The following is a 14,774-nucleotide window of genomic DNA, read 5'->3' on the forward strand; positions in this document are numbered from 1 at the left end:
CCAACCTTTTTGGCTTGTGACTAGAGCTGAAACCATTAGTCAATTATTGTTCTCACCAGCAGACATTTTTTGATAATGGATTATCAATTTTAGCCATTTAAGTCATTTTAGTCATGCTAACAGCATAGCTTCAGGAATGGAAGTGTTGGTCTGTCAGCCCAACACTTTGGTTGTTGGATGAGTTGCTGTGAAATTTTCCATACACATTCATGGTCCCCAGAGGATGAATCCCACAGACAGTGGTGATCACCTGACATATGAGTTTATCTAACTGATTATGAAAAGGGTTTTTAAATGATTTTTAAAAAGCTGTGTTAGAAGTCTTTTACTTGACAGCGCTGAAATTATACTCAATTGTGACTGATCATTCTGTGCCTCCAGCTTAGGGAATTCAATTAAATTACAACTTAAATGTTTTACATCCATCATACTTAAGCCTAACTAGCAAACACTTTTCAGCTTGTTAGCAGCCAACTGTGTGATTATATAAAATTCTGTACTACATATCATTACAACTGCACTTAGGTTAACACAAAGATTTGTGGTGTTTAGAGGTGTTATATATTTATCTCTACAGAATGAGAGAGACACTTGGGATGTGTCGTGTTGCTTGTAATTCAGTTGCCCAGTAGATAGATGAAGATGGTTGATTGTACCTTGGACTCACATAAGCTTAAGTCACTGAGGACTGAATGGCCAAGTGAGGAAACTAAGAGCTCATTTGTTAAATCAAGCAAGGCTTAAGAGAAACTTCCTTTCCAGTTGAGCTGTTCTTCAGCTTTTTCTCAGCTCCCATCAAATTAACTTGTTTACTTATCAAACTGTGACTAAAGCTAGAGGAAAACTTGATTATCTCCCAAAAAAACAAAAGTGAAATCTTCCTTAAATCCTGCAGTTGTGAGGATTTCAGGAGCAATTTGGTACAATCAGAGAAATTTTCTTCTCTCTGCAGATACAGCTTGGATACTGTTGGCACCCAGCAAGTCACCATCTCCACTCAGTGAGCTGAGAAAAAGTCAGCCAAATTATTAAAGACTAAACTTTTCCATCTGTGACTTCTGGATGTGTCATGATGAGGAGAAGCACCACCACAGGCTGTGATGTTTTCAGAATGCCTCTAATTCCCCGCTTTTGTGAGGTTCTCCAGGAGATGAGTAGTTATCCTGTGCAGTAGTGTTTCACACCTAGTTAACAGTCAGAGCTCCATCTCTAACTGCGCCGAGCCTCCTGCCAAGATAGGGATATGTGCATGGATTGAGTGTTGGCCTATGACTGCCAAGAAAACGTGTGAATTAACAAAACGTGGGCTATTACCGAGTCGGTTGGCTTACTGCTCTGCCGCTCTGGATCAGCATCCCAGTGGATCCATAATATTAACTTGGCCTGTGGATTTTCAACTTATAAGATGCTGTGCTTTATCCTCTCCCTGCTACATTATACATGTGACTCCACAATAATGAAGGCTTGGACAAATTCTTCAGGCTTAACAGACAGGCAGGCAGGTTAATTCTCCAAATTAAGGTGAGAGTAAAAAGGTCTCCTTTTAATACCGAGGATTAATTGCATGGTATCTTCATTTTTAAGGTTGCCAATATGTTCCACCTCTTTAACAGAGGGATCACTTACACTGTAATTTGAGTGTCGAGTTTAGCATAAATCATAATAATATATCTGTCCTGTTCAGTATGCTTTGGAAGTAGATTGCAGCATAGGGGAAAAAAAAAACAGTTTAATCACAATTCTACCTGCTTGGCCACATCCTGATAAATGGAGGGAGGGGTATAGGTTTTCTTACTACAACAGCACATCCATCTTGCAGTGTGTAGAAATTTCTCTAGTTCCCCAAAAGGTTCATACTGGCAGCGGCTGCCTGCACAGATATAAAACTCCTGCTCCAAATTAACTTGGCAGGGATAATCCCACAAAATGATAGCTGCAGCGATGAAAATAACATTTGAACAAATTCCTTGTGACCCGGGCCAGGTTGGAGAGAGTGTCTACTCTCTGCCAAAAAGCCTGAAAAATGTAAACAGCCCTGCAGGTGCGTCTGACGCTTCTGCTGGACATTTCAAGGCTGCCTGGTAAACGGAACCCGATGTTGACCTTTGAACTCAGACAGACATATGGCTAGGTGGCAAGTGCATGCAAGGTTTTTTTTTTTGTTTACCCAGCAGAGCTCTTGTTAGGGTTAAATGAGCCCCAAGGCCGGTGCCACCACATGTTCAGTTACATTACTTGGAAGATGGCGTAAACAGAAATTGAACTTGTCTGTGGTTCAGTGATGAGACAGAAAAGCGGTCAGCCGTGTGAAATTATCAAGAACAATCTCAATGGTTTGTAGGTCATTCAGGAAAAAAAAACACAGTGCAGTACAGTGAAATGGCTGTGGTATTGAAAGGCTTCACAGTTGCTCATTTAAAAGGAGTAGCCAGAGGTAATTGGAAAATGAACACATCTCTCTGCGGTGCTGTACATTGTTGAGGTCCCCACAGGTCTCTGCTGAGGCCCATTAGAGTGACATCTGGAAGACAGATACTGGAGTCACACACAACCACTAATACTGGGTCTTTCTGCTAACCTAACCCAAAATAATAAGCCTTAACTAAGGGATTCCATGGCAACACATGAAAGCATCCATAACCCAGTGGTGGCGTAAATATAGATTTTAGAAGTCATGTGGGTAAAAGCAGAATCATGAATATTTTCCAGTAATACACAATAACCGATACTTATGCCTGATTTTACTTTTGAACCATATTAGACTGTGAATAGGGCTCCCCCTTTTATTTATTTATTTGTTCCTCAATTTGCTTTCTCTCTGCAAAAAGTGAACATTGTATAAAAGTAATCAATAGTACGGAACAGAACACAGAAATGTGGATGCACAGCCTTTCTGTAGTTAAATTATTCCTTTTGATTTAAACTTAACTTAGGCCTCTGGTGCACAATCGACAGGTAATTCTCCTTTTTCTAGCCATTTTTCTTCATTGCATAACTGACTGTCTTCAAACCAAAACAATAAAATTAGTAGTTTGTCAGTGTGGTTTAAAACTATCATTATAAAACCAAGTCATAAGAGCGTTTCCTGACCTACCACCAAGTACAACTACTTGGTTATGGTTAGAGAAAGATTATAGTCATGGTTGAAGGAAACAAATGTTGACTGTTGGTAAGAGGCCGGATGCAAACTACACTTTGTATGCCCAACCTCGCCATCTATCCCAACATCAGAGATAATGAAATCCTCGGAAGGTCGTCAGTCCCACTGATTCTAAAAATATGCATATTATGTCTGTGTGTTTAAGATTTTACTGAGGTATGACTTTGAGAAGAGTCAATGTTGACACAAATTGCAGACATCAGGCACAGGGGGGTTTGAAGTACCATAATTGCCTTTCACCTCAAGCTGAATCTCTTCACTTTACGTGTCTCCCTCCGCCCCATTACCCCCTTTAACTCCTCCACGGCCCCCTGGGCAGGCATGCCTCATGTCACAATCAGTAGCTTTATGGAAAAAAAAAAAAAATCCAGATATTTTTCTGGAAAATTAAAAAAATAATAAGCTATAAGCTAACTATACACTATTTTCCAATGACAAGATAAAATCAGCAATGTGTTTTGTAAATAGAGATATTTTCACAATTATAAATGTACAGTTTTCCCTGATAAGTAAAATTTTCACCACACAGTCCCATAAATCAAACTCGTAGCTGTTCTCGCTCACCACACTCCATCTATGTGGCACAACTGGGTACAGATGGTGAGGGGAATAAAAGCCAGTTTAGTTTCCCATGCGTCATTAATACAAGCAATGACCCCCAACTTGGCAGCGGCACACAGCAACTCTAGGATGCCAGATTTACTTTCTTACTCGGCACCTCAAAGTCCCAGCATGATGTCCACATTGCACACAGGGTCTTATGTTATTGGAGAAACGTAAATCACAAGTTAAACATGTGTGAAAACCTGTGTTCTTTTAAAAGTGTGGCCTATTGTTTTCATTATGTGTTATGCACTTATTGCTTCATATATATTATGAAAAAGTGATATTTTCCCTGTGGGACGTTGGAAATTTAGTATGTTTGCAACTGCCACCATATTTCCATAAAGCATGTATGCAGATCTTCATGAGTAACATGTTATAGAAGCAATTTATAAAAGTCTCAAGTACTGCATGCTGTTAAAATTACTCTTCTCTTTGTTTACTAGAGCCAATAACAATGGAGAATAAAACCATACAAGTCATTCACAAGATAAAGCAGATTAATGTCTTTCAGCATGTTAGCTTAATCACTAGAAGCTCATCAATCACAATGACAAATAGCCTCAGACCACTTCCTCAGACAGACAGCATCTTCTGGAGTGGTTGCTCCTCCACAGCCACATAAATCCCGCCCGGTGATCCACTGCTCTCATCAGGAATACATAACATAACTTCATTGGAGGATCAATCCATCACTGGGTCCCTGCATGCACCATTATTTTCAAAGTCCCAACTCCTACACTTGAGCGCAGCCGGAAAGCAGCCGGATACCGTCTTCTGAACAGATCATTCAGTCTAAAACTGGAGCCTGCTGTCATTTTAGATGTAAGCTCACAAAAACAGCAGCCTTGTCTATGAAACATTTATGCAACAAAGGGTTACTGGTGACAGGCGTGGAGCTAAAGACGGCGTCTTTAAGAGTTGACATCTTTTGATAGGCTGCTGAATAGCCTAAGACTTAACTCTTTTTTTTAAAATAGACACACAGAACACAACAGCATCTGACAGGCTGGTTTGTTTATCGATGCAGACACCCTATCTGCATACTGATGAGGACTGTATGTATCCACTCAAGTTGGTTCAGGATGTGCAGTAGTCAGTTTTTTAACTATCAATGATAACCCTCAAATGATAGCGTTGTAACCAATAATTATTGATTATTCTATGATTATTTTGCCCACTTAATTTAACATTTTTTTAGAATGTCAAAAAACAAATTAAAAATGTTCATTATTCACTCCCACAGCTCAATATGACATCTTCAAAATGCTTGTTTTGTCTTACTAGGTGTCCAAAACCTAGAAATATGCAATTTACAGGGATATAAAAACAGCAAATCCTCACATTTTAGAGCTTTCTGTTCATAATGTCACTAATTGTTTCAACTCTAACCAATAATCTCTAAGAATTACAGTGAGCCAGTAAGATCAGTTTTCAAAACATGCCCAAATACTTTCATCAGCAGTGCTACTTTACAGAATTGCTCAAGGCCATCAAGTGTAATTTATGAAAGCATGCTGTTTGTTTAAGCAGCAACACTTGGTTGGAAAGTAGACCAGTCTGGAATGTTGCAACAAAGTCTTGAGACACGAAAGAGGGTGTCTTTCTTGAAACAGTCAGCTGACCTTGTTCTGTGTTAATGTTGCCTGCGTCCATACAGGTTGAGGGTCCATATGGACAGTCTGTGTGCCTTGTGCCCCCAGAGGAGCCCTGTCTAGCTGCGCTCTGCGGCCCCCTCGATGCACACTTGACACTGGGCTTCCTGCAGCGGTGACTAAAATAAAAGACCCCTAAAACAGAGGTCAAATGCTTCATTTGAGAAACACAGAGTGCTGCTTCAGGCTCTCAGGCTGAAAAAGGAGACGTATCCCAAAGAAGGGGAGGGGATGGGGGGAAGGTGTCAGAGTTATCAGAGCAGGGCCAGAATGTGTGAGTCACTGGGAAAACAAGGGGACGCAGGGTATCTAAAGGACTGGTCAGAGGTTTTTTTTTTTTTGGTTGGGAGGGATGAGACATTGAGGCTGTGGGACAGTCAGTTGCCCTGTCTGGTGCAAAATGTCCCAGACAAGCTTGTGTTCTCACAAAAGACAAATTAAGCAAATGTGGAGCAAAAGGAAGTTGGCAGCACGTCAGGTCATGCAGCACAATGTTTATCATTGCCTTCTGATTTCTAGTTAATGTTGATGAATCATAACGCAGCCAGGGCCTCAACAGAATGTGAATCTAGTTGCAAATCAGCACGTTTCCTAAGATTTATGGGCCGCAATAAACGCAGCATTCTCCTTTTGGAAATTAAAACAGTGAATAAACAAGAGCACCAGCGTGTTAAATCTATGTGACATTAAATGCAGGATGGCGAAACAATTCACATGAAAGTCTTCATTTGGACCCCAAGTGTCTCTGCTAATAAAAAAAAGCTGCTCGGCTGCACAAAATCCACTGTGCATGCTTTTCAAATTACTCAAGGACAATCCTGTAACAACATTGGAACGAGATGGTCAGATAATGCTAGCTAATTCCCAGAAGCCTCCCTCCCAAAATGAAAAAAACAAAAAACAAAACCATCTTGTTTCATTTGAACTTGCACTAATCCAGTCTGCGGTTCTACATTTGCACAAACATAGCATACATTTTATCACTGTCAGTGTTTAATGACCTTAAATCTATGAATCTGAAAAGGGCAACAGTTTTGTACGTGCTTGCTGCCAAATTCTCCCCAGTTTTTGTGATGAAGTGGCCTTAAAAGGGCCATTTAAGCTGAATTCCTCTCCCTTGAGAAATCTCTGACAAAGATTTCAATAACAAAGACATTCCCTCTTTGTCTGTATTGCAATAATTAAGAGTCTACAGCTGGTCTAGCACTGAAAAGAGGCATTGACACTGGAATTGCTAATGAAAACCAATGATGGAAAAGCTGCACTTCCTGCTGTGGTCACATTTACATGTAATCAAAGTCTGTTTGAAAAACTCTAACATCTTTCTTTTTCATAACTGATAGAACAGTTATGACATACATATCATTCATTCATAGTTCTGTCTCTTTTTGCATGCTCTCTTCTGTGTTGCACAAAGCCCCGCTCCACATGCAGATTTGACAAGTGTGTGGCAGCGTGATTCATTGTTTATTTACTTAAAGTTCTTTTTAAATGAATACTTCATCAACCTACTACAAAGACCCAAGTTAGCGCTGCATCTAAATCAAGAACAATCAGCCAGAAATATTATGGCTCGACTTATCTCGGACAGAGTAATTCATCAAAGTGCTCCAGTCACTCCGCAGAAGTCTGTGGTGGGAGAGATGAAAATGAGCTCCAACGCAAACGGCGTGCTCTGCGAGGAGCCACGCACACTACAACCATTCGTGGCATTTAAATCATTCTAATCATCCATCCCACTCACTGCATAATAATATATTGCAGCGAGGAAGAGAATCCCCGCCACATTTATGACACCTATGTACCAGCCTCCCACGCAGGCCCTGTGTCATCTTGCAAGCATAGCTACACACTCTAACATAGTACACACACACACACAGTGTCTAACCATGTAAACATTATATGTGCATCATTATGAAATGTGTGTTTTAAAAGTTTAAGTACTCTTCAGGGCTGCAAGTAATTAGTATCTTCATTATTTGTCATTTCTCAATTAATTTATCATTCAATTGGTCTATAAAATGAAACAATCAAACAAACAAATGAACAAATCAGTGGAAAAAATGCCCGTCGCAGGTTCCTACAGCACAAGAGTGATGTCTTCAGATTGCTTGTTTTGTCCGGTTGACAGTACAAACCCCCAAAATTTCAGTTTACAGTGACACAAAGAAGACAAACCCTCACATTTTAGAGGCTGGAATCTGAGAGTACGCAGTATGTATCAGACATTTCCATTGCTGATTAATTTCGACTAATCAATTATCAACTCCAACACTACTGCTCTCCACAAATTCCCTCCACTTCTGCCTTTTTTTTTTTGTCAGGCTTTTTCCCCAGATTAAGTTCACTTTCTGTGTGAAACTCTTATGGCTAATGTGCTGGCAAGCTGCTACCGTGTGCTTAATTGAAAGCTCAAGTACAGTAATTAAAAACCCTCCTAATACTCTGCACATTAAGTTATTCAAGTTGAAAGTAAAGAGGCTGAAGAGGGGGGTGGTTTGAAGTGATGTGATGCACCCTGAGGGCATGTCTCAACAATTAACCAGAACTTATCAGCCCTCACATGAATCCATAGCCTATTGCAGAGGCGTACTGTGGATGTTTACGTCTTGAGATGCGTTTGAATGCGGCTGAGCCCTGATCTGAGAGCTGCTGTAAATTGAGGAGTCAATTAAGGGTGTTTGTGGTGTGAACTGTGGGGGAGTTTTAAGTAGCAGGTGCTTTGATGGCTCCACAGAACCTGAACACACCAGTCTTCATAATATGGATTGATGTGAATAGGAACCATGTACATTTGTGTTTGCAATCAGGCAGAATTTCCAAAAAAGAAAAAAAGAAAGAAAGAAAAGAAAAGGACACTTGTATTCATTTGGCCAACACTCCCAGTCAGGCTAATATTTGCCTCGCAGCAGGCTGTGGTCTATTTGGTGTCTCAGGTATAGGACAAAGAGGAGAGAGGACCACTCCATCCCTCCTGAGGGCTTCCCGTGCTCCTATTGGTCAGCAGGAAATCCTTTTGTTTTGGCTCTCACGGTTGGAGAGCCCTAACAACGCATCTCAGTGAATGGAAGCTCAAATATTTCTGCACAATCACAAAGAAAATGCCAAAATGTCTATATTCCGAATGGTGTAACAAATGCAATCCCTCTCAGGAACTGATGGCGACGTGATTAGATTTTTCCGATATTGATTGGTAGCGGTCTCCTGGTTACATGTCCACGACTTGCAAGTCTGTCGTGCTGTTATTTCTACAAGCAGCAGCTCTTTCTCCCACTTAAAAACCGAGGAAAACTGAGTCAACTCTTGAGTTAGATTAGAATACATAGTGACCCATTCATTCTCTACGGGCAGCGGGCGCCTCTCCGCTGAAAGGAGCCCGTTATATTGGCGACGTCTCCGCTTTTATGCAGGACACACACACGCATACACACACACACACATACAGTCAAATCACCCAAAAACTTTTCCATTTCTGCACCCGCTCCCTCCATAGACACAGTCATGCAGCCTGAAAACCGAGGGCATGAACTTCAGCGACACTGAACAAACCGCCTGACTCAATAACAGATTTAACAACAAAAACGAAACATAAATTTCCCAAAAAAAAAAAAAAAAAAAAAAAAGAGGGTGGGTTGAATGCGCGCACAGAAATTAAAATGCACACGCGGCGTGCAGAAATCAGAGTGTGAAATAAAATGTTAAAAAAAAAAAAAAACACCTACCATGAGTTTCTTTCTTGGAGCCGGCAGCGCTCACACGACCACCCGGATCAAACAACTTCTCATTCCCGGCTCGTATATTTCCATTCCGGTCACCGGTCACGGGATTAATGGCATTTGTAAGTCCGTGTAATTATAAGTAATATTTCCCCCCCCCTTTCCTCCGTTACATGTGAACAAGTTGTAGACTCTCTGCACTGTGACAGCCTCAGCTTCTCTCTCTCTCAAGCTCCCGATGTGGGAGTCAGCCTCTCGGTCTCTCTCTCTCTCTCTCTCTCTTTCGCTTTCTCTCTCTCTCTCTCTCTCTCTCTTTCTGCTGGTGTGGTGTAAGGGTGAGGGGTGAATGGGGAGCAAAAGGGGGAGGGAGCAGGGGTCTGTTACTAAAAACAACTATTAGCCTATAATCTTTACAAACAGGAAACGACCTGTGCTGCATTGTAATATAATGGGAATAAACACGTTTAAAGGGTCAGTTCACTTAAATTTCCAAAAGAACATATTATCACATTTGCTCTTAATGATATAGTTTTGGTTTTATTTGGTGAGATTTCAGACTCCAACCTGGTACAATAGAGATTAATTTAATTTCATTCATGGTGCTCACAGTAGGCCCATATAGAAAAATCACATTAAAAATATTCACGGGAGCGTCCTGTTTGCGTAGTGGTTGCAGTGGGCTCCAGTTGGATTGTGGCCAGGAACCTTTTGTTGCATGTCACATCCCGCCCTCTCTCTCCTTGTGTCACGGCCCAGTCTCCACAGCTGTTTCATAAAAAGAGGGGGGAAAATTGTGTTAAAAAATAAAATTCAGCAGCAACATCTCTTTCTTTGGTAGAAAGCACCTTTAATTAAAATAAATAAATAAATAATAATAGTTTGCTGTGGATTTAGAGTAACCAGCAGTGAAATCTCTCACGGATACATGTGGTGGTAGGCTATTCTGTATTCTTTTTCTTATCAAGAAATCCAATTGGAAGACCAACCAAGTAACAATGAGTCACTCCTGTGAACAAGTATTGTATGTGCAGCTAAAGCCAAGCCTGATCTATTTCACTCTGTGCCGTGGACCTCCACTGTTACATGTATGTCCCTGTAAATGTACCATTCACTCCTGTTTATGTCATCATGAGTAATGTTTGCTAAAAACTAAGGTGTTCTGCTGTTTAGAAGATTACTTAGCTTCCATAAAAACTGAAAAGAAACGGTATATTTGCAACCTGTTTTTACAGATTTACATCCTTAGTTGAAACTACTGGGCTACAGTCACGGTAGGGAAGCAAGAAAGTATTACCTGAGTGATTAACATACTAATGGTTGTTTTTTTTTTTCATGGGATTTATCCAGGGGATCCAGACAGACTAGAGAAGTCAGAAAGAACTGAGAGGCAGACTGATGCATTTTTGGTTTTCATCTTCTCATAACAGAATCAGAAGAGAAGAACATAGGGTAATGCCGACGTCTCTCTTAATGAAATTTTTCAAAGCTGTGAGCACCACAGAAGTCCCCATTCACATCCATCATGGTGAAAACTCAGAGACAGAAAACTGGGAAATTCAACCGGAGCTGTCTGCATGGCTACACACCACCAGAGGTATATGAGAAAATGTCTTCTCTAATTTGGGTGAACTGACCCTTTAGGCTCAGCATTTACTGGTTTTTATCTATGGCTCCTGCACTAAATGCAATATAGATCTCTGTAGGAACTAAGTAAATACAAGAACACCATAAACCTTCCATTGCCCAAGTCTCCAGTGGACCATCATTAGATTATTGTGGTGCTTTTTTCTCAGAGTGTTAAAGGAGGGAGGGAGGGGGGGTGACAGTGGGGGGAGGGGACAGAGGCCACCAAGACAGCCAAACAGCTGCTGCTCACTGGCTGGTTATTCAGACCATTAAGGCAAAGAAAGATTTATAGGAGGCCATATTATGTCTCTGTATTGGTTAGGTTTTCTTTGCTTTTCTTTAACCTTTGGTGAGTCAGCGGTATCTACAGTAGAACTGCAAGAGCTCAATATTAGAGATTTTAGGCAATAACAAGGCTTTTGCCTTCCAGACAAAGAAATATAACAGATAGCACAGCAATTACCAGGGAAAGTAAAGGTCAATAATCTCACATCCATTTCAGAATGTGTATCTGTTGGTGTTTCAGCAACAGACTGACATCATCCCCATCTCTTGCTCTGTGAAGCCTAACAGGGAGATGAATGTGGACCAGGAAATGTGGGAGATGATTCACGCTGACACATCCAGACGATTCAGCAACTACACGAATCAAAGCGTGACCGCGGTGCAGCTGTGTGCGTCCACATTTCTGTCTGCGAGAGGTGGCTGGCAAATATCTTGTCCCATATCGTGTTTCGGTGATGGCACCGCGGGTTTCTTAGTGCTGTCGCTGAGTCACTCATCATCACCATCATCATCATCATCATCAGAAGCATCGTAATAGCTCTCATTAGGTTGCTGTTTTCCACATGCAAGTTTCAAAAGCCTCCAACATCTATTATTGCCAGTATGTCTCCTTTTTGTTTATTGCAATAAAAACTTAGCCCAGGGGAGGTTATAGATTTTCAAGAATTCCATCTTCTCACAGTATGAGCTTTTGCGACTGCCTCCTATATATTTCACCCACGAACGATCCCAGTCTGTTTGACTAGTAAGACCCATTGGTTCTGATGGCAATGGCGCTGATGGTGATGGTGATGAAGTGTATGTGTAATGGTTGGTTGTCTCTTCAGCAAGTCATACAGACAATATGAGTCACCCCGCCTGTAGTGTGCCCCATGTCGGCAGTCAGACATGCCTCTCAGCAGCAGCCTGTCTCAGCCCCTGTCTATACTAAAGCTTGGTGGAAATTACTGCAAAGGAAACTAATTTGAAAAAAAAAACGTAGCCGGTCTTGTTTGTTTTATCTCTGTGTGCTCTGAGCTTAGAAAATTGCATACCCAGGTTTGTTTAGTGTGTTTCATCACACACATTAGGAAACCGGTGGGAGGAAATGTGTGAGTTCATGTGTGGGTCTGTGTGTGCTTGTTCCCGAGAGCCTTTTGTAAGTTTTCTTTTTCACCTTCAAGCAAATTCCAGAGAACGAAATTACCAGATATTTGGACCAGAACCTCAGGTAATTCAGTTCGGCTGTGGCATTCAATTGCTTGTTTCGTCACACACATTCCAGGATTGCTTTCCCAAAAACAGCACGCCAAAGATCAAAGTGCTAACATTTGGCAGTATTGCTTGAAATAGTTACTTCCAATATAGGTGTAATACATTGTTGTAGCTATCACATTAGTGTCATCACTTCACAGTATTGTTGGCTAGCAGATCAAAGTCATAGCGTGGCAGTTTTCCGTTATACTACTGGATTTTTAAGCCTCCAAATTTGATCAAAGAACCAGAAAATAGTCTGTGAAGTCAGGTTGTCTAAGGTTTCATATGTGCTTGAAATTGGAGATAAAATGATTCAAATTGAAAAGCTTTTATTTTGTAGTTGAGTCAAGAATGACTCCGTAGTGTTGGGCTGTTTCCCTGTAATAAACTCATTTGTGTCTGAGGATTTGCAATATTTTAGTTTTAATCTTACCTGGACTGACAGAAGGAAGCGGTATCCAACCCAATTTAAATCATCAGGAGTGAAAAGCAATGATTCCGCGAGTGGAGCGAGACCCCCCACCGCTCCCCTGTTAGGCAGTATTTTTATGAACAGCACACCACTGTCAAACTCAAACAGGGTGTCTTTTAAGTTTTTTTGTTTTCTGCATAATGGGAAGAGTTTAAAATGTTGCAAAGAACCCAGCAGGACAGTCAAATGAGATTAGAAATAATAGCTTTTACACATGCCTGTTAGTGAGAGGGGGTGGAAAAGATGTCTGATAAAATCATGTCGGGGATTTCTGAAGAAGGAGTAAACGCTGACCTCATGCCTAACTGATTCACTGTTTCCATTTAAATGAGATGAAAAAGGGATGATATGTCTTTATTTTGTCCTTTTGTGTTTGTTGCTAAGTCTGGTTTGAACTCCCAGGAGCTCAGGCAGCTGCTGCCATGTGGTTCTTTCCAGCCTGGGCATTACTCATCTCTTTCATTCCATGTTGTGTGTGTCAAGGCTGAGCGGTGATTACAGTCTGACCCTAATGATATTTAGACAAGCTATTCAGCACCAATACGAGGGCTAAACAAAGACCACAGAATGCAATTGCAGAAATTAAAAAGAGGCGAAAAATGTATTTACTGATAAGATTTTTAAAAAATACTACAGGAAAGAATTGGCAATCTGCCTAAAAATCAGTACTTGGAAGATTTGGCATGGAAAATAAAGATACAGACTGTTACAAAAAGTCCAATATATGAAGAATAATATCATATATTTAATTTCTTTGTCTTTGTCCCTAGTTTCTCATTGCTTCTTAACCAAATGAAGCAATGAGAAACTAGGGACAAACATCATGCCTTCTGCCTTAAATGTCTATATCTTGATGCTAATCTAATTAGCATTTAAAGGATAAGGCTGGTATTATTCCATATATTTCTTACTGTCAGTAAATTCCATGACGAAAAAAAATGCAGTTGTCTGCCTCTTAGTACTTTTTGACTTCTCTATCCTGTCTGTGGCACTCAGCCCAAGCTCCATTAATTCCTACTGAAGATGAATCAAAGTATTGAATTTTGCTTCCCCACAATATCCATTCTTGCAGAACCATTTCCTCTAGTAGCAACTATAACACAGTGAGTGGAAGAGTGTGGTCTTGGCTCAGTATCAGCTGGGACTAAAGACCATTATTGTTCTAAAGTTTTTCCTATGAAGGTTGCTCACTGAACACTTTGGATTTATTAAGAAAACAGAATATGGTAGAGCTGCACAGCCCTGTTGCTGATTTGTCCCGGTGGCCACTAATGGTATTGCAACAAAAACAAAGAAATTTCCTGTGCCCCCCCCCCCCCCCCAAAAAAAAAAAAATTCCCATAGATCACTGTCATACAACTGCCAGTGCATTGTTAGTGGGCTCCAAGAAATTAGAACGCATAGAATAAAAAGATGGTTCTACTGCATCAATTTTGATTTTTTTTTCATTAAACTGTCCAATATGAGTCCAACAGTGTTATGGGAGAGAAATGTTAAATCAGTAGTCTGTAGCTGCTCTTTTGCGCAAGGAACTTTTCTTGGCTTAAGTCAGTCATTTACATTATGTACCCACCACACACCCCCACCACTTCTGTGCGACTTGATTGTTGTAAATTTGGCAAAACAAATAGTATAATAGTATGTAAATATACTTTCTAGGAGACAGTGTTAATGCGATCAGTTCACCATGGTTTTGTTTTTTTATGCGATTCTTTAACAGTAAGAATCATCAGCCTTCTCCTTCAAGTGGTTTTAAACCTGACAGCTGTTAAGTTCTCTCAACCCTAAAAGGTTAACCTGATACAAAAATCCCCAAAGCCAGCTTTTGGAAGTTTTCCTCTGACAAGAACTAAATTCTTAGATGTAGTGGAAGAGACATGACTCTACAGAGAGCTTAAATAAACTCAAGTCTGGTTTGATATAGAGTAACATCATATGAATAAATAATGCAAAATCCCCCTATGCCCTGACACAGAGCAGGCTAATTTTATCCCCATCAGTTAATGTTTTTCTGAGGGTAG

At 40.6% G+C, this 14,774-nt stretch overlaps 1 protein-coding gene across 1 annotated transcript in view; it reads right to left on the bottom strand.

Annotated features, from left to right (window-relative positions):
- The window catches only part of LOC108899055 (carbohydrate (N-acetylgalactosamine 4-sulfate 6-O) sulfotransferase 15), a 33,539-nt gene extending 24,132 nt beyond the window's left edge, over positions 1–9,407 (bottom strand). The window contains exon 1 of the mRNA XM_018699319.2: positions 9,141–9,407. The gene's annotated coding sequence lies outside the window, so the exon portion shown is untranslated. The remainder of the gene's footprint in view (positions 1–9,140) is intronic.
- Between the last annotated feature and the right edge of the window lie 5,367 nt (positions 9,408–14,774).

This window comes from Lates calcarifer, linkage group LG23 (genome assembly GCF_001640805.2).
Source record: "Lates calcarifer isolate ASB-BC8 linkage group LG23, TLL_Latcal_v3, whole genome shotgun sequence".
Lineage (NCBI taxonomy): Eukaryota > Metazoa > Chordata > Actinopteri > Centropomidae > Lates > Lates calcarifer.